The sequence below is a fragment of the Bos grunniens genome, chromosome 28 (assembly GCF_055505025.1).
Source record: "Bos grunniens cultivar Pamir isolate PY7600 chromosome 28, Bosgru_T2T1.0, whole genome shotgun sequence".
NCBI lineage: Eukaryota > Metazoa > Chordata > Mammalia > Artiodactyla > Bovidae > Bos > Bos grunniens.
Genome location: NC_141192.1, coordinates 12,251,133 through 12,269,667, shown reverse-complemented (window position 1 = coordinate 12,269,667; position 18,535 = coordinate 12,251,133). Strand labels below are relative to the sequence as shown.

The 18,535-nt window shown below is 50.8% G+C and overlaps 2 long non-coding RNA genes across 17 annotated transcripts in view; one reads left to right on the top strand and one right to left on the bottom strand.

The window, feature by feature from the left end:
- LOC147342854 (uncharacterized) overlaps positions 1–16,467 on the top strand; it is a 153,460-nt gene extending 136,993 nt beyond the window's left edge. For 9 of the 16 annotated variants that reach the window (XR_015156767.1, XR_015156765.1, XR_015156764.1 and 6 more), the window contains 3 exons: positions 5,018–5,166; positions 13,402–13,560; positions 15,892–16,467. This is a non-coding gene — a long non-coding RNA (uncharacterized LOC147342854). Of the gene's footprint in view, positions 1–4,082; positions 4,374–4,634; positions 4,876–5,017; positions 5,167–13,401; positions 13,561–15,891 lie in introns of those variants that run through there. The other 7 variants (XR_015156756.1, XR_015156770.1, XR_015156760.1 and 4 more) reach the window with 5 other exon arrangements.
- Positions 2,010–5,931, bottom strand: LOC147342855 (uncharacterized). Its single transcript, XR_015156771.1, has 3 exons — positions 5,507–5,931; positions 4,694–4,764; positions 2,010–3,817 (listed from the first exon to the last, which is right to left on the bottom strand). It is a non-coding gene; the product is annotated as an uncharacterized LOC147342855 (long non-coding RNA).
- Positions 16,468–18,535: the final 2,068 nt, after the last annotated feature.

Below are 18,535 nucleotides of genomic sequence, written 5' to 3'. Positions count from 1 at the left end.
GTGAGAGTTGGACTGTGAAGAAACCTGAGCGCTGAAGAATTGATGCTTTTGAACTGTGGTGTTGGAGAAGACTCTTGAGAGTCCTTTGGACTGCAAGGAGATCCAACCAGTCCATCCAAAAGGAGATCAGTCCTGGGTGTTCATTGGAAGGACTGATGCTGAGGCTGAAACTCCAGTACTTTGGCCACCTCATGCGAAGAGTTGACTCATTGGAAAAGACCCTGATGCTGGGAGGGATTGGGGGCAGGAGGAGAAGGGGACGACAGAGGATGAGATGGCTGGATGGCATCACCGACTTGATGCACATGAGTTTGGGTGAATTCATGAGTTGGTGATGGACAGGGAGGCCTGGCGTGCTGCAATTCATGGGGTTGCAAAGAGTCAGACACAACTGAGTGACTGAACTGAACTGAACTGAGATGGGTGATATTAAGGGAGGTTGAATTGTGTTGGAGTTTTTGTATTAATGGACCAGGAAGGCCCAGGTGAGTTTGGCAGTTGGTCGCTGGAGACCTGGCCACTGGAGGTCAGGCCTTGGAAGCAGACCTAGCCTCCCTGTCCCCTCCTCTGCAGGGTTGGGGCACAGCATGGGCTCTCCCTATGGGGGTGCCGAAGAGTAGGTACATTTTCCTAAGGTTTCTTCCCTCCAACATTGCTTTGCATTGATCTGCTAATCCTGCAGAAGACTAGAGCTGGAACCCATGAGGCCAGTCCATTTTCCTCAGTTTCATGTGGCTCATCTCTAAGGGCCTCTGGGGAGGGACAGTTTGGTCTGGGAGTGGGGATGTCATTCCCAATGGTCTGCAGGAAGCACTCAGCAACATCTGGGAACTCCCTCTGGGTGGCTTCATGGGGAGGAGGGGCAGCAAAAAGTCACCCCTGTGTACATGTGTGTGTGCTAAGTCGCTTCAGTTGTGTCCACCTCTTTGCGATGCTAACGGACCGTAGCCCACCAGGCCCCTTGATCAGCTCTGGACTAAAGGGTGTGGGCAACGAGGGTGCAGGATAGAGTGGCACTTTATTCCCTTGACCTGACCTTGACATGTGGATTCTCCCAAGTCTTTGTAGGAGCATCCCCGTCATGCCTCCCTCCTCTCCTCCTATTCCTGTATTTCACAGATTCTGCTGTCTCTTCCGTCTCCCAACTGTGGTGGCTTCCTCCCTGCCCACTTTCTGCTTTTCTCTGTGGAGGGAGGGCTGAGCCCTGCTCTGAGGAGGGGTGAGGGGGAAAGGAGCAGGGAGAGAAGGGTGTGGAGGAATGGAGGCTCTCACCCCAGGCTGGGGCTGGTTTCCTCTAAACCAACAGCAATCAAACATGTCTCACCACTGTGAGAATTAATTCCCTTCTCAAGCTCCCCTTCAGATAGGTGAGAAATGTGTGTGCCTCCTATTAACATGAGCGTGACCCCATTTCTTGTGAAATGACAACCCTGGTCTGATTATGCTCAGGAAGCATCCCCACCTGCCTGCCCCAGGCTGCGTGACAAAAGCTCCCTCGTCCTAACTGACAAATGAACGTCGTGCATCCAGATCTTCTGTGTGATCTGCAGACAATGCCCGCTTCGTCTCAGTCATAGGATGGGATCAGGAAGACGGTCTGGTTTACCTCTTCGTGTGCCCAGCAGTACTGGAAGTGAGAGAGGGAGCTGCTCACAGGCTTGGCTGGAGAAGCATGAGGCTGGGAGCAGCGTGGCCTGGTCCAGTCTGCTTGCTGGCTGTATTTGGGATTGAGTTCCTGGTGGCTCAGACAGTAAAGCATCCACCTGCCATGCAGGATACCTGGGTTCGATCCCTGGGTTGGGAAGATTCCCTGGAGAAGGAAATGGCAACCCACTCCAGTATTCTTGCCTGGAGAATCCCATGGACAGAGGAGCCTGGCGGGTTCCAGTCCACGGGGTTGCAAAGAGTTGGAGATGACTGAGCAACTAACCCCTCCTCTGAGAGCAGAGGGCTGGCCCATTAGACCTGGAAGGGCTTTTGAATCTGATACTTGCTGATTCCAGGCTGTCACTGAGTACAGCTTTAGAACCTCATAAAAACTGGGCTCCCATTTGCAGTGTTGGAGGAAGGGTCTAGAAAGTTCTCTAGGAGACCGAGTTAAGAAGCCAGCTCAGTGTTTGGATAAAGGCTCTCCCTCAGGTAACGACACTGCTCAAGGCACCAGAAGAGCTTCTCCCCCCGGCAACTCAAAGCCCAGCATGGCCTGTGTGTTTAGCGGGAGTCAGCACACCGGTGAGAGGACAGGGTGTTCATTCCTTTGTTCAGACACTCGCTCATCCATCAGATATTTGTTGAGCGTCACCTGAGATCCGGCAGCATGGGAGAGTAGAAGGAGGTCTGCTGTCAGTCGGAGCTCTGTTACCCTCAGGTCAGCCTCTTTCTTGAGTGTCACGTGGACACCTGGCTGCTGGCCACTGGGCTGTGGCCGTGCATCTGCCTGTTCTGGGCTGCCCACGTGAGGATGGGTGGAGATGATGCTCCTGGCAGGGAGTGGGCCTCCCACATACCACCCCCTTCTCTGTCCTCTGCATGCCCTGTCCTGGGTGCCCTTGGCCCCTGGGCAGGTCAGCCAGGCATGTGTACACAAATAGCTCTGCTACAGAGGAGGGACCGGGACACCGCAGTCAGAGGGGTGAGAGGCCTGACCAGAAGCTGTTTTACGGGATGGTGCTGAGTTGAACCTGGAGTGAGCTGGCATTTGGAAGAGAAGGGATGAAGGTCATTGCAGGGGCAGGGAACAGCTTGAGTGAATGCATGGATGCGCAGAGCTTGGGAGGACTGAGGAGGAGAAGGAAGCCTGTGGGGGGCGTGTGAGGGCAAGCATGCTGGGCAGGATGGTGCCTCTGTGCAGGCTCTGGGGGAGGGCTGTTCGGACCACTCTCTTGTGAGAGCTGGAGCTGCCCTATTCTGGGGTCTCCAGGTACAGAACAGCAGTCTGGGGGTGATATTTCCAGGACTGGCTACTGTTAACACAGTTTTCTGTTTAACATAATAATTTTACTTTTTCTAAACTCTTCAGTAGGGGGAAAGCTGCCATTTGCTTGGTCTTGGAATAATTTGCCCTACCTTTCTTCTTGCAAAATAAGAAGAAATTCTTCCATTTGGCTTCTCTGCCCTCTTGTTCTCTGGAGCAAACCCTCTGCCTTGCCCGCACTGATGAGCACTTTGTGTTTGGCTCCCCGCTCTAGATTCCTAGCTCTGTGAGGGCAGGGACCCACTCTTTGGTCTGCTCCTGTACCCCAGCCTTGTGAGAACTGTTGTAACTGTTAGGCTTTCAGTACATATTTGAAGAATCAGTAAATGAATGGCAGTTGGGTTGATGATTCTTGGGTCCCTCGACATGGGGCAGGTTGATGTGGTAAGATGTTGATTGAATCAGCCAAGCCCAAATTCATTTGAGACCTCGTGATGCTCTTGGGTGAGTGGTGAATATTATAGGATGCTTAAAACTTCCAGGAAGATGAAAGAACAATCCTGAAGTTATGCTGAGGGCTACACTGGGCTGGCTTCTCTCATCTCTCCCAGTGGCCCTGGCTTGTTGTGGGGTGCTGATTGCTATAGTGATGGCACGACTGAAGTGAATGGCAGTGATAAAATGCCACCAAGGGAGAAGGGGTTTTGACTAATCCATAGCCTTGTTCAAATGAAGTCCTTTGAAATAGCATTGAGAAGGGGTTATATCCTTTCCCCAAGGTGCTGGCAGATGTCATGATGTCAACAGCATTTCCTGATCTTCAGTGAGCAGCCAGGCTGATTTCTGTCTTCTCTCTGTTACTCAGCTCCCCGTGGGCCCACGGATAGTAAAGGAAGGAGGGTCCTGCTCGAACATGTAGCAGAACATTAGTGGTTATGAATGGACACCAACTATTTGAGTCCAATTCCTGCCCTGCCATGCCTGTGGGCACTCTCAAGGGACTGCGCTGCCCACCTTCCTCCAAACGCCAGGCCTGGAGTGGGTGCTAGTTAGGAAGGCACTCACGGTGATGCAGCTGATACGGATGGGACCGGGTAGAGGCCACATGGGGAAACAGGAAGGGAGCAGCAGGAGGGGCTGGGGTCGGGGTGGGGACAGCCTTCAGGTGTGAGCTCACTCCCGAATGGGGTTCCGAAGACTCAGTTTAGAACAGCATTGAAAAGGTCCCTAAGTTGTGAGATTATCCCCAGAGTGGGGGAGGGAGAAAATTTTAGGCACAGAGAGAGCAAGTGTAAAGACATGCGTGTGTGTGTGTGACACAGAGAGATATCTTACAGCTAGTTTCCTGGAGGGTGATCAGAGACAGAAGGGAAGCGGGTGGCAGCGGGGAGGGGACTGGGAGGGGGGACTTGAGGACCAGACTGTGAAGTCCTTGAATCCCCTGGACATGGCGGGAAAGGTAAGGGTGTGACATGACCGGCTCTATTTCAGAAAAACCAGTCTGGGTGGCACATGAAGACTAGATTAGGGGGTGAGGTGGGCGGCAGGAACACTGTTAGGAGGCTGTTGGGGGAACCCAGGAGAGGGAATGGCAGGAGCCTAATCAAGGCCGTGGCACTGAGGACTGGACGGGGGACAGGTGGGCTGGCCGGAGCCTGGATACTGACTGGTGTGCCAGGAGGAGCCCTAGGGAGAGCAGCGAGTCTCAGAGCCCTGCCACCTCCCCCACCAGGGGTGTGGTCTGCTAGTGGTGGGGGAGCTGTGAGTGCTGATACTCACCAGGACGGAGGACCCCGGAGTAAACCATCATCCTCTGGCCAGGGGGCGGGATGCTTGTGCCCTGGATAGATCTGAGGTGAATTTATGCTTCGTAGAGTACATGTCCCCCTTTGACCCTGACCCAGGCTCACAGGAAAGGCTGGTTCCTGACTCCTGCTCCTCCCTTTTTTCCTTCCTCCCTGGTATATTCTTTTAATCTCCTCCCTTCTCTTATCTCAGATGTCTTATGTTAGCATGGGGAAGAGGAGCCATGGAATAACATCCAATGAGGGAAAGGTTATTCGCCCAGGATTATAACCATGGTGCCTCCTGTGTCTCTTACAGGGGAAGACAGCGGGCTTGATGGCTTAGCTAAAGCAAACCTGGTACTTCCCTCAAGCAGCTTGTGGATTGAGATTCCTGCCAGGCCCTCCAGAACCAGCCCAAGGTCTCTTCCCCCAGATCTGTCTGCTCTCAGCATTTTCTCCAAAAAGGTAAGACGCTTGTTGGCTGAGCCTGTGATTGAGAGTAAAGTTCACTCAACACCCAGTCCCTGGTTTCAGGGGCTGACAGTCAGCTGTTGAGTCACTGCATCCTGTCTGCCTGCCTCACCTACACCATGACCTCCTCTGGTGGTCTGGGGCTGTGGCTGTGCCCTCACCGATGTTATGGAAGGAGGAGGCCCTGGTTTAGGTCACCTTCTCTGAGTGCCTCTTCTGTGCAAGCCTCCGGACTCAGTACATGCAACGCGCCACAGACCACCCAGAGGCTTAGGGAACTCAGCCATTTCTTTGGCACTTTGGTCACTGGAGTTTGGAGGAGCGGATCACTGACCTTAACTGTGTGTGTCTGTATCAGTGGAGTGGGAAAGGTCACAAAAAGCTTCTTGCTAATTTCTTGGTTGCTTCAACAGCCGCTGTTTGGCTTCACAGCTCTTCATTACATGTGGGACTAATTCTCTATGTTAAATTTCTTCTGTTTGAAATACCAAGAATCCTTAGGTCTTTCCACCTGGATGCTGACTGATACAGGTGTTTGAGGAGGGTGAAGAGGTAGACAGTGAGACAGTATGTTATAGAAATTAGGGGTGGTGGTTTAGTTGCTAAGTCATGTCCGACTGTTACAACTGCATGGACTGTAGCCTGACAGGCTCCTCTGTCCATGGGATTTCCCAGGCCAGAGTACTGGACTGGGTTGCTATTTCCTTCTCCAAGGGATCTTCCTGACGCTGGGATCGAACCCACGTCTCCTGCATTGCAGGTGGATTCTTTACCACTAAGCCACCAGGGAAGCCCATATTATACAGATTAAATATCCCCCAAAGATGTCTTATGTCATACAGAGTAAATATCCCCCAAAGAGCTATCAGGCTTCACTAATAGCTCAGTTGGTAAAGAATCTGCCTGCTATGTGGGAGACCTGGGTTCAATCCCTGGGTTGGGAAGATCCCCTGGAGAAGGGAACAGCTACCCACTCCAGTATTCTGGCCGGGATAATTCCATGGATTGTATAGCCCATGGGGTTGCAAAGAGTTGGACATGACTGAGCGACTTTCACTTTCAAAGGTGTCCACATCCTAATCTCTGGAACCTATGACTATATTACTTCATGTAGCAAAAGTGACTCTATTATGCAGGATTATTCAGGAAATTATCTGGTTTATATGAGTGGGTCCCCTGTAAACACAAAGGTCTTTATAAGAGAGTGGCAGAAGAAGAGAGTCAGGGAGATGTGGTGATGGAAGCAGAGGTTGTAGTAATGGGATTGCTGGCTTCAACAGGAAGGAAAAGCCATGACCCAAGGAATGCAGGCGCCTCTAGATGCTGAACGAGGCAAGAGGACAGATTCTCCCCTAGAGCCTCCAGAAAGAATGTAGCCCCTTCAACACCTTGTCTTTAACCCGGTGAAAATCATTTTAGACTTCTGACCTCTAGAACTGCCAGATAGTAGATTTATGTTGCCTTAAGCCAGTGAGTATGCGATACTTTGTTACAGCGGCAATAGGAAACTAGAGTAGAGGGCCAGAGTTCAAGATGCTGTGAATTATGCAAGGGAGTTGGATCTCACTCTATAGGCCTGAAGGCTTACTGCTGCTCAGGAGCCCACGTGTGCTAAGTGTATGAGCTCTGAAGTCAGATTGCCTGGGTTTGAACACCCTCTGCTAAAGACCAGCTTTGTTAGGCAGGTGTTTTAAATTCTCAGACCCTCAGTGCTTCCGTCTCCAAAGTGGTGCACTGGCATTTCTTGTCTCAGACGCATAAGGCTTAAATGAAAAGACGTGTGTAGGGTGTTTGGCACAGCATTGGTCAGAAAAGTGACTGTTACTCTCACTTGCTTTGCAACTTTGGACAAAAGCATGTTTCCTTTGGAGCCTTGATCCCTACATCTGCCAAGAGGAGGTGATAGTGGGACTCCTCGTCTCCCAGCCTCCCCAGCCTGCAGGAATAAGAGGATTTTGTGAGATAACAGTTTGGAGAGGGATGTTACCGCTGTGCGCCCCTGCTGGCCTGGCTGGAGCTCTCCATCTGTGGAGCAGGTGCCAGCTGACCTGCCCACTCAATCCCCTCTGCCCCCATTCTACAGGCATGCCTGGATTCCTGTGCCCCTTAAGAGTTGTCCTGGTTTCTGCTCCACTGCACTATGCTCCAGGCATAAGCTATTTTAGTTACAAGTTCCTTACAATGCTACACCTTCCCTACCCATGCGACCGACCTCCCCAGGCCCAGCTGCCAAGTATTGATTTCCCCTTTAAATATTACAGCAGCCCAGGAGCATGTATGGATTAATTGATGAGGCTAGGCTTGTACCTGCACACTTCATTAACAGCTGCTACTAATTAGTGGAGTAGTCATTAAGAGACCTGCTGGGGTTTTGAGGATAATAGTTTTACTTTTTTTCCATGATTCCTAAGCACAGGATAAATTGGGGAGTGAAAGTCCGTAGTGCCACATTGGGATGGAAGTCATGGGGTGGCCTGTGCTCAGGGCTTGCCTCTAAGAACACAACAGAAACTAGAGAATCACCATAGTGGGACCAGAGTCAGGAGGGCCTTAGAGTCATCTGGTCACATATAGAACTACCATGGCTGGGAGAGGGGTGTCACCATCAAGGTCACACAGAGACAGGGAGGCAGAGCTGGGACAGGCACCCGGGGCTGCCGGCTGTGCTCCAGGCCAGTTCTCCGTTTACTAAATGGGGACTCTGATGCATGCGTTTGAACAGCTTTATGGGGGAGGTTGGACCATGGACATAATCGTGTACCCTGGTGACCCCTACCCCCAAACCTGATGCGCTCTCCCCAGGCTGGTGCTGCTTTTCCTTTCCCAATTCTGGGCCTCCTCATATTTTGTCCGCATCATTCCACCTTCCATCTCCTTGCTCCTGGAACCCTGTCTCTGCCTTTGGCAGGCTTATCTCCAAACGGGCACGATTCAGCAACTGGCCTACAGTGGCCCCTTTGGGTCATCCGTGCTGGTGGAAATACTCACTGAGTGGGATTAAGCCTGAAGTACGTGCATTTGGACAACTTCTTGACCCTCTTGGAATGTCCTCCTTAGGATGAAGAGGGCTAATGTGTGTACGGGGCCGAGCACAGGCCGGGCATAGAGTGAGTGAGTGAGTCCTTAGTAGATGGCGGCCATGTACCCTGGGCTCCTTAGGAAAGTGCGCCTGTGGCCCACTTGGGCTTTGCTCAAGCTGACTTGAATCACTCACTCAGAACACATTGAGAAGTTTTACAGCAAGGAATAGAGTTTTGACCTACTGTTTTCTTCTTGTTTAAAAGATAATGATAATCCCAATCACTCACCTTCCCTCTAAGCTTACTATGTGTCAGGGGTACTGTTCTAAGTGCTTTACATGGATTAATTTACTTTTATCATCTTGAAAACCCTATGAGGCAGGTGATTTAATTATGATTCCTATTTCATAGGGGTGAAAATGAGTGTACTAAACTTGCCTCTGGTCACACAAGAAGGAATTGGGGCTGAACCAGCACTCTAGCCCTGAGCCCAAGTTCTTAGCTGTGGCCCTTCTCAGCTCCCTCAAGGGGCTGATTTCCTGGCTAAGAGAAAGCCCAGTCTCCCAGTGCCTGCTGCGTGGGTGGCAGCTGTGTTTATATTATGTCTGCATCCTCCAGACTTCAGCTGATCGATCCAAGGTGGGCACTGGAAGCAGAGGCTTCTCCACACTGTATGCTTTGGGTATTCTGACTCAAAAGCCTAAGATGGGCCAATCTGATTCCTAACTGGGGCAGGCATCGGGAAGAGGCTGAGCCTGGGAGGAGGAAGAGCTGATGAGCTTGACTTAGAACTGGGTACCAATCATGGTCACCAGCTGTGAGTGGCTGGAGGGAGCTGGCCAACCAAGAAGGCGAGCCAAGAGGTGCACGGATACCCCTGGTCTTGGAGGCGTGCGCCGCAATTGCTGGTTCCCATGGGGCCTAGCTGCTCTTGGCCTTCTATTTGGGGATCCTGGTGAGAATCTGCTTTATATTGAACTATATATTGAACTAGTTTCTCTCCCTGAGTTGCTCTCATTTAGCTAGTGCCCCTCTTTCCCTTGTAAACAAGAGAACTCTAATAGGAACAATACTCTTATCAGGTTCATAGGGCTCTGCTGATTCACGGAGGGGCACAACCCCATCTATGGTGTGCATCACCTCCTGTACAAGAACAATATCCTAAAATGACATGACTGGGACTTGTAAGCGAAGGTCTCTGGAGACAGTGCCCAGCTGCAGATAAACATCCATACTAGCCAGGGTGAGGATGTGCTGCTCTGTCATAATAATGCAATGGCACAGAGAGGACTGAAGTTCCTGTCTTTCTCACCTTAGGATTTAAGGTAAATAGCCAGGTTGGCAGGACAGTTCTGACTTTCAGTCATTCAGGACTGGGTCCTCTGAGCCATTAGTCCCTCCATCCTTGTGAGCCTGCTGGTGGTCTCCGTGATGGGGACTGCCACGCCTGGCTCCAGCCAGAGGTGGAAGTGAGCATGGAGGGGCACCCCTGATATCTTCCAGTACTTTCAGTCCAGTTCTACTGGTGAGAACTTAGCACGTTCCCCACCGCCCCCCACCTGCAAGTGAGGCTGGGAAAGGAAATCTTGATCTGGAGTCATCAAACATTTTCTGTAAGGGCCAGACAGGAAATATTTTCAGCTTTGTGGACTGTTTGCTCTGTGCTGCAGGTATCTGACTCTGCCCTTGTATCTTGAAAACAGCCATAGGCAATATGTAAATGATGGGTGTGGCTATATCCCAATAAAACTTTATTCATGGATACTGAAATTCAAATTTCATATAAATTGCATGGCATGAATTTTTTTCCCCCAACCATTTAGAAATGTAAAAACCATTCTTAGTCCACGGGTCATTCATAAATAGGCAGTGGTCTGGTCTGGCCAGGTGGAGTAGAGTGTGCAGACTCCTGGTCTGGATGGTGACCTTGGCCTGACCATGTTTTTTTTTGTCAGGGGAGATTGAATTTTGGTGGAAAGTGAGCAGTCCCACCACAATATCCACTCCAGGCTTTGCTGAGAGAAGGGCCTTTTAGCAGAAGCAAGGTGTCCTCTACCCCCTTCTCTGTATAAAGAAAAGAGTAGAATTTGCTGAGTGGAAACAGCCATGCTCCTCTCCCCAGGCTTGCCAGGAACAAGGAGCAGGGGCAGCCACGCCCTGGGAGGTCCGTGATGTCAGAGGCTGTGGATAGGGTTCCAGTGTTACTCTAACTGTAAGGACCTGGCAGCTGGCCTCCCCTCACGCTAGAGGTCCGCTGGAGTGAGGACACCAGTGGCCGGAGTTAGACAGGATGCTGCAGGGCAGCATGCAGTCACCTACCAAGGGGCAGTCAGTCACTCACAACCAGGACAGTCCCATCCCCGCTGGGGTGCTGATGGGAGCTACGCAGGAGGCAGCTTTGAACAGGACGACGCTCCTTAATCATTAGAAAGTGACTGCTGCAAATATTAAATGGGACCAGGAAAATCATAAGGATGAAGATACTATTATTTGGCAAGTTTGTGTTCTCCCATCCCTCCCTCGCCTCCCTCAACCACCAGCTTTTGGGGTTGGGGCTTGCAGGGCAAAGCTGACAGCAGTTACTGAGAAAAATAGAATCATTCTGTGTTTGTCCATCACTGAGCTTATACTGTCAATCAAAATAGCTACATATATTTTTGATATCAACTGTCAATTATCCTTTCTGTGCCTTGGAAAAATTAGAACCAAAGACAGAAGCATTCACCCAGGGGTGTTAGGTGTGGACTCGGACCAGCCTGGGTTTGAGTCCTGGTTCTATCAGATCCCATGTGACATCTACTCGCCTGGTGACCCCTGGGGCCGCAGCCCCCTCATCTGTTAAATGAAGAGAATAATGCCTGTTGTCAGGTGTGTTGCAAGAAGTCCGTTTCCACCACAAAGGATGCATTTATTCAAATGCAAAGGATGATTTTTGCTTTTCTCTCTGGGCCTCAGGTTCCCTATTTATAAAATGGATGGGTTGGACTGTGGTCCATTCCCATCCTGACAATCAGTAATTGTGTTGCTAGTGGACTTATGAGGAGAAAGCTAGCCTTCGGGGATGCTTCCTCCTGGTAAAAGGTTTTGAAGATGAAGGAAGCAGCAACTTGATCAGGAACCTCCTGATCTCAGACCCTCCCTGTCCTTCCTGGTGCGGCTCCAGCCTACCTCCTCCAAGAAACCCTCCTGGGTTCCTCCAGGCACAGACCATCTCACCCTTTCTGAAGGACCCAAGTGTTCGACCTTGACCTCCACCCCAGTCTTTCCCCCTACTTGCTGATTTGATGGTGGCAGACTCCCCATAACCACTTCTGTAACCCTGACCCTAACCCTGAAACCCTGACACTACCTCTGAACTCTGTAAATGGGTCCAGCATGGAATTGTGAGCTGGAGGTGCTCGATTCTGGGGCCAGTCTGGAAGGACTCATCTATTCCTACCAGGCAGAGGGGAGCTAAACACCCAAACCCTTCAGCCAGGAGCCCATGTTGATAGCCATGTCCTCTTGGGGCCTGGGACAATATGGAGATGGCAGAAACCAGGTGGTTCATAGACCATGTGGACATACTGTTGGCTTCATGACCCCCACTGGCTTCACAGAAGCAGGCAATGCAACATCTCAAGTGGAGGTCCACCCTCTGCTCTCATCACACTACCAATGCCTCTCCTGGGCATATGTGAAGATGCAAACTGACCAATGAGAGGTATGCTGATAAGCTGAAGATACTGGTTCTTGGTCTAAACGTACATCTAAACTTCTAGTTTGGATAAGGCACACTGTATTCTGTGACATCATTTGGTTCATCTGTTAATTCTTTCGGCAATGTGGTCTGCCTACCGGTTGCTGGGGAAACAGGGGCCAACAAGGCAGAAATAGTTCCTGGTCTTGTGGAGTTTACAAATTGGGGGGAATCTACTCAATTCAGCAAACAATTACAAAAGCATCTGATTAGCTTGCAGCCTGGGATATGGAGCTGAAGGTGACCAGACCATGGAAAGGTGAGGTGATGCAAGACAGAACACCTGGAATGTTCCAGGCGGAGGAACCATGGGTATGAAAGAACACAGATGAGAGGAGCAACGTTAGTCTAGATCCTGAAGGGAGACCTCTGTGTTTGGGCCAAAAAGCAAGGAGGGAGAGGGGTTAGCGTGGTGCTGCAGTGGGTAGGCAGGGACTAGATTCTGAAAGTCCTTGATGAGCATTGTAACAGTGTTTGGACTTTGGTCTGAGGGCATGGGAAGACCTGGGAACTTTTTGGACAGTAGTATATGTGATGGGCTTTCATTTTAGAAGGATTCCTCTGGCTTTCAGGTGCAGGATCTTCTGTCCTCAATCTTTCCCAGTCTCAGGGTATTTTCCAATGAGTTGGCTCTTTGCATCAGGTGGCCAAGAATTGGAGCTTCAGCTTCAGCATCAGTCCTTCCAGTGAATATTCAGGACTGATTTCCTTTAGGATTAACTGGTTTAATCTCCTTGCAGTCCAAGGAACTCTCAAGAGTTACAGGTGTACAATATAGTGATTCATAGTTTTTAAAGGTTATACTCCATCTACGGTTATTATAAAATATTGACTGTATTCCTTGTGGTGTACAATAGATTGGTGTTGTCGCTCAGTCGCTCAGCTGTGTCTGACTCTTTGCGATCCCGTGGACTGCAGCACGCCAGGCTTCCCTGTCCTTTACCATCTCCCAGAGCTTACTCAAACTCATGTCCATTGAGTTGGTGATGCCATCCAACCATCTCGTCCTCTGTCGTTCCCTTCTCTTCCTGCCCTCAATCTTGCCCAGCATCAGGGTCTTTTGTAATGAGTTGGCTCTTAGCATCAGGTGGCCAAAGTACAGAAGATCCTTTAGCTTATTTTATACCAATAGTCTCTACTCCTCATTCCCTGATGCCTATTTTGCCCCTCCATGCTTCCCTGTCCCCACTGATAACTACTCATCTTCCTCTCTATCTGTGAGTCTGCTGCCTTTTTGTTATGTTCACTGGTTTGCTGTATGTTGTAGGTTCCACATGTAAGTGACATCACACAGTGCTTGTCTTTTTCTGTGTGACTTATTTTGGGTGACTTGTTTTTCCTTCCTCCACCCTTCTAGTGCAGTACTCACTGGCATCTACCTAAGATGGAAATCTTAGCCTGTGTCTCTTATACCTGAAACTCTTCAAAGGGCATCTGAAAACAAATCCAAATGTAATTGATGTTTTCCAGAGGCCTCTATAGTCTTGCCTTTGCCTACCTTTCCAGTTTGCTCAACTGCTGTGCCCTGGACTCTGGATCAGACCCATGGGCTCTGAGCATCTCCAAGGAGACACGAGCACTCTCTCACCTTGGTGTCTTTGCCTGGGCTCATCACTCAGCCTGGAACAGGTAATAGGGGCTCTATAAATACTTGCTGAAGGAATAGATGATAAATCCAGGAGAACAAAGGGAGAAAGAATGCTCAGGAGGAGTGTTTCTCTCCCCTTAAGGGGAGACCTGGCAGCATCTTTCATTCTCCTTGTGTCTCTCTCTTAAGCCTCAAACCTTTCCCCTCTTCCTAGTATTTGATGTCTGCACTTCAACCCAGAACCTCCAAGCTCCTCCCGGGCTCCAGCTACCCCAGGCAGCCTTAATTAATTGTAAAATTGATTAAGCCGCCCTCTTTGTTAGGCTGGGCTGGTGTTTATTTGTATTTTCATATTATTATCCTTTTATACTTCTCTGGGCACCCTCAGCTCTCTACTGACACCTTTTATTGGGGAAATGTTAATTTAAAAATCATCTATAATGCAGGTGTCACAAATCAAAGCTGTTCGGTAATGAGTTGCTCTTATGTCGTATAAAAACAATTAATTAAAGCCCTTTCTGAGAGAGCTGTGCCGGCAGATTTATGTTTCCCAGTGTCTCCCTCGACCTTCCTTTTTAAGGACCCTCCTGCACTCTGCTGGCTTCTCTAGCAGGATGCTTTCCTCCCACCTGTGTCCAGGAAATCACGTCCCAGCCTGATGGAGTGGGGAAGGCTCCAGGAGGGCGTGTGGTCCTTTCTCCTCACGGTTAGTGCTCCAAGAACGACTTCACTGAGGTCACATACCAGTTGGGTGGCAGAGCCGGGTTCAGAGCAGCCTCCGCCGCCCAGGTCCTGTCTTGGTCATCCTCCTGAAGTCCTCCTGACAAAGTTCACTGACCAGGGGACCATGGACACCTGTGCCACTGTTTCATTGGTCCAGTAAAGGACCACTTGTTTCCCCACTGACATACATGGTCGCTTCACAAGTGCTTTCCACTCCTTGCTCATCAATCCAGCGCTTAGGAAATGTTATCCAGGGCATCTAAGTTCTGGTTTTGCCTCTGCTCTGGATCCGCTATGTAACCTTGGGTAAGTCGCTTCCCTTTGGTTGGGCCTCAGTTTCTCTCTCTGAGAAATGGGAACACTGATTTAGTATGGGAGTTGCGAAGGGAAGAACCTCCAGGTACCGTGAACAAATAAGGCAGGCCTGGTGGGAATGGTGAAAAACTGGAGAAGAAGATGCTCCTCTGAAGGGGACAGAAGGATGCTCCTTCTGAAGGGGACAGCCTCTAATGCCCCTGGATGTTTGCTACATCTGGGAGTGCAGACCCAAAATTGTTCTTTTTCATGAGAAGCTGGAAATCCAGCTCAAGATTTAAGAATGTTGGCCAGGGTACTGGCCCTTGGTTCACTTGCTCTCAGATCCCCTCCTTGCCTTTCTTCCGTTTGCTCTGTATCCTGGGGGTCTGGCCCCTCCAGACCCCTGGGTGGGTTGTGTTGAGTCAACGAGAGGCTCCGGTTGGTGATGGGAAGGGGAGAGGGCAGGAGACAGGGAGCAGCCAGGGTGTCTCCCTCCCTATCTCTGCCTTGGGCATCATCTCTGGCAGTGCTCCTGTCTCTGACCCATCAGAGTTCCAGGTTGGCCAGGTCATCACAGCCCCTGGGCTCTGGTCACCCAGCTCCCACCTTCTTTCCTCCAGGCCTGCTCTCCTGTTGATTCTTCATCTCCTGTAACCAGTCTTGAGTTAAATTCCCTCGGCTTTAAATACCTAGAGTGGTTGATAGGTTCTTGGCTGGACCCTGACTGATACATTTAAAAAATATATCATTATTATTATTATTTGTTGTTTTGGTTGTTCAGTCGCTCAGTCATGTCCGACTCTTTGCAACCCCATGGACCACAGCACATGAGGCTTCCTTGTCCTTCACTATCTCCTGGAGCTTGCTCAAACTCATGTCCGTTGAGAAGGTGATGCCATCCAACCATCTCATCCCCTGTCGTCCCCTTCTCCTCCTGCCTTCTATCTTTCCCAGCATCAGGGTCTTTCCCTATCATTATCATTACTTAACACAGTGATGACTTGTCTGTGAACTGGACCAAGTATGGAGAACCCCAGTTTGGAGAAGCTGAATTCCAAGGTTGTGACTTGGTTTAGGATTGACGGAGAAAATCACACAACATTGGTCCCTGTACTTCAGAAGCGTCCAGTCTTAAGTATGGGCATCTGGATACAGGCCCTTGTGCCTCCACTAAAGAACCTCCCTCTCCATTCTGGGGCCTCTGGGCTCTGCCCCGCCCAGCCTTTCTCCCTAGTTGGCGCCCCCTCCAGGCAATGAGGTGGCACTGCTCTTGGGTGACCTGCGAGGGCCTCGGGTGGGCTCTCAGCAGGCAGATGACTTTCCCACACCCTTGCTTCTCCTGCCTTCTCCAGAGCCACGGGGAGGCTATGCAAGTCAGGAGTAGAACCTGGGAGTCCTTCCATCAGGAGCTGCATGTCCCGTGCCTGCCGTGTTCCACACTCAGTGCCACACTCAGACACCCTCCCTGAGATGACCCCAGCCCCGCTTTCCAGGAGCTGGGCATCCAGGCTGGCAGGTGAGAAGCATCCTGCCAGGCAAGGCTACCCCAGGCTTTGCCCTCAACTTCTGGATTGTTGCACCTCTGTGTGAATATGCTCCCATCCCACCTGACATGGTGTGATTTGGGTACCGTCCAACTTAAGATGAAAAGAAGCCAGCCACGTGGCAAGCCGCCCTGCCGCCTCTGCTGGGGTGCCCCTCCTGCCGGCCGGGATCTCACTCTCCCTTCTGAGTGGGGCTGTGAAGTGTCTAATCCAGGCTTTTATCTGGCATCCACAATTATAATGTCAAGATTGAATAATCTGCCTTTATCTTCTGGGTGACAGCCATGTAGAAACTTCAAAAGAAACAGTAATGCTGGCATCTAACGGCTTTTGTTAATTACTATATCCCAAAGAAAATGAAATAAAGGAGGAAGAAAAATGATATTTCTCTGTGACAACTTTGTAAAAATATCAATGATGAAGCGGCACAGTTTAAGGGCTTTAACTATTCATGCAGGCGCGGCGGGCCTCCACCCATCCGTGCGGGGTCTGGAGGTTGTCTGAGGATGGCCGGGGCCCAGGCTTCTTCACAGGCTGCCCGCACTGTCCACGCTGCTCTCATGGCCCCTCACACAGCCCTCCCTCTCTCTCTTTCACATGCACACACAAGCACCCCATCCCCTCCACCCTCATACACACTAACGCACAGCACACACTCCACACATCCCCCTATAGCACCGTCCCAAATATTCATACTCAATCCCCAATACACAGCCCTCAAATTCACCCCCATTCACAGCCTCACATCCACACTCTTTCACAGCTGCCTGTACATGCACACCCTCCTGTACACATGTCTCACACACACACAGGCAAGCGTTCCTTCCTTCATCTGATTGTTCAGAGCCCTCTCACACCCCACACTGTGCCAGGTGGGCTCTGCACCAGGTGCTGGGAAGCAGGTGTGCAAGAGCTCTGCTCTGGGCAGCAGGGAAGACAGGCCGGCGGACCATAGTCTGTCCTCTCTTTGTGCTCACGCCACGCTGATGACGTCCTGAGTGAGGTGGGTGAGTGGGGACAGTGTGGTGGAGGGTGTAAGAGCTCAGGCTCTGGGGCTGGACCAGCTGGTTAGAATCCTGGTACTCTCGTGTTAGAGCTGTGTGACCCCAGGCAAGTCATGCAACCTCTCTGTGCTGCAGTGTCCTCGCCTGTAAGCTGAGGATAAGAATAGGACATCCTGTTCAGGGCCCGGTGAGAACTCTATGCAGTAACACAGGTAAAGTGTCCCCCAAGTGCTTTAAGGGTCATTTAGGGTCAGGCAGGGCAGCTGACTCTGCCTGTGGGGGAGTGGCCTGGCATTTAGGGGAGGCTTCACGGAGGAGGTGATATTTGAGTGTGGGGCCTTGCAGCTTGGAAGAAAAGAGGGAGCACACAGCCCGGGCACAGAAGACAACACGGGAAGAGGTTTGGAGGTATGGTGGGGCACGTATGTCCCTTGGATGCTGCACGTTTGGTGTGACTGGAGGGCAGCGTGAAGCTTGGGTGGGAGAATATTCTGGAAAGGTAGGTCCTGATGGTGACAGACTCTGTGTTTCATTCTCAAGGGGTGGGTTTCCCTGTAGAAGCTGACGCTGCAGCTGAGTCATGTTGTCAGAACAGATGAAGGCCGGGGACAAGCAGGATGCAGGTGGGCCTGCCAGGGTGGGCTTGAGGGTAGGGGCACCAGAGAGGAGGCTGTGACAGAGCTAACAATTCAGCCTCCCACCACACACACATGCACTTCCACACACTCACACGCAAACCCTCACTCATATATGGTCACACGTGAACACACCTGCTCACATGCTTAGTTACACACACACATACACAATCTTTTATTCGTCTCTCAAATCAAATCAAATCATGTTAGGTCCAATTCCAAATCTCTGCAGTGGCTCTTGACTCCTTAATTACCTGGCAGTGCACTGGCAGAGGTGTGACTACGGCAGAAACTGCCAAATAGACCTCCAAGGGCCCTGCTCTGTGATGTGTGCTCCTGTGTGGTCTGCAGGGGGCACCTTTGGGGCAGAGGGATGGGCTGGTCATGGCCCTGGGGGGTGGGGTCGGGTGACCTGGCATCTGGTTTGGCCTTAGTCTCTGCAGCTATAAAATGGGAGAGTTGAACATCTTCTCCAAGGACCCATCTGGTGATATTATCCTGGCATCTTCTTGAGGGTAAACCAACACTTTGGAGCACTAGAGAGGTGCACACGAGGAGCAGCAGACTCATTTCAAGAAAAAAAGAGGGAACATTTCTGAAGGAAAGCCTAGTGAGTGTTAAGCCCAATGCCAGGAGCCTTGGGGGATTTAAACCTGAGTCAGAGAGAAACAAGGGCTTCCCAGGTGGCCCTGGTGGTGAAGAACCTGCCGCCAGTGCTGGAGACTTAATAGACACGGGTTTGATTCCTGGGTTGGGAAGACCCTCTGGAGAAGGTAATGGTAACCCACTCTGGTATTCTTGCCTGGAGAATCC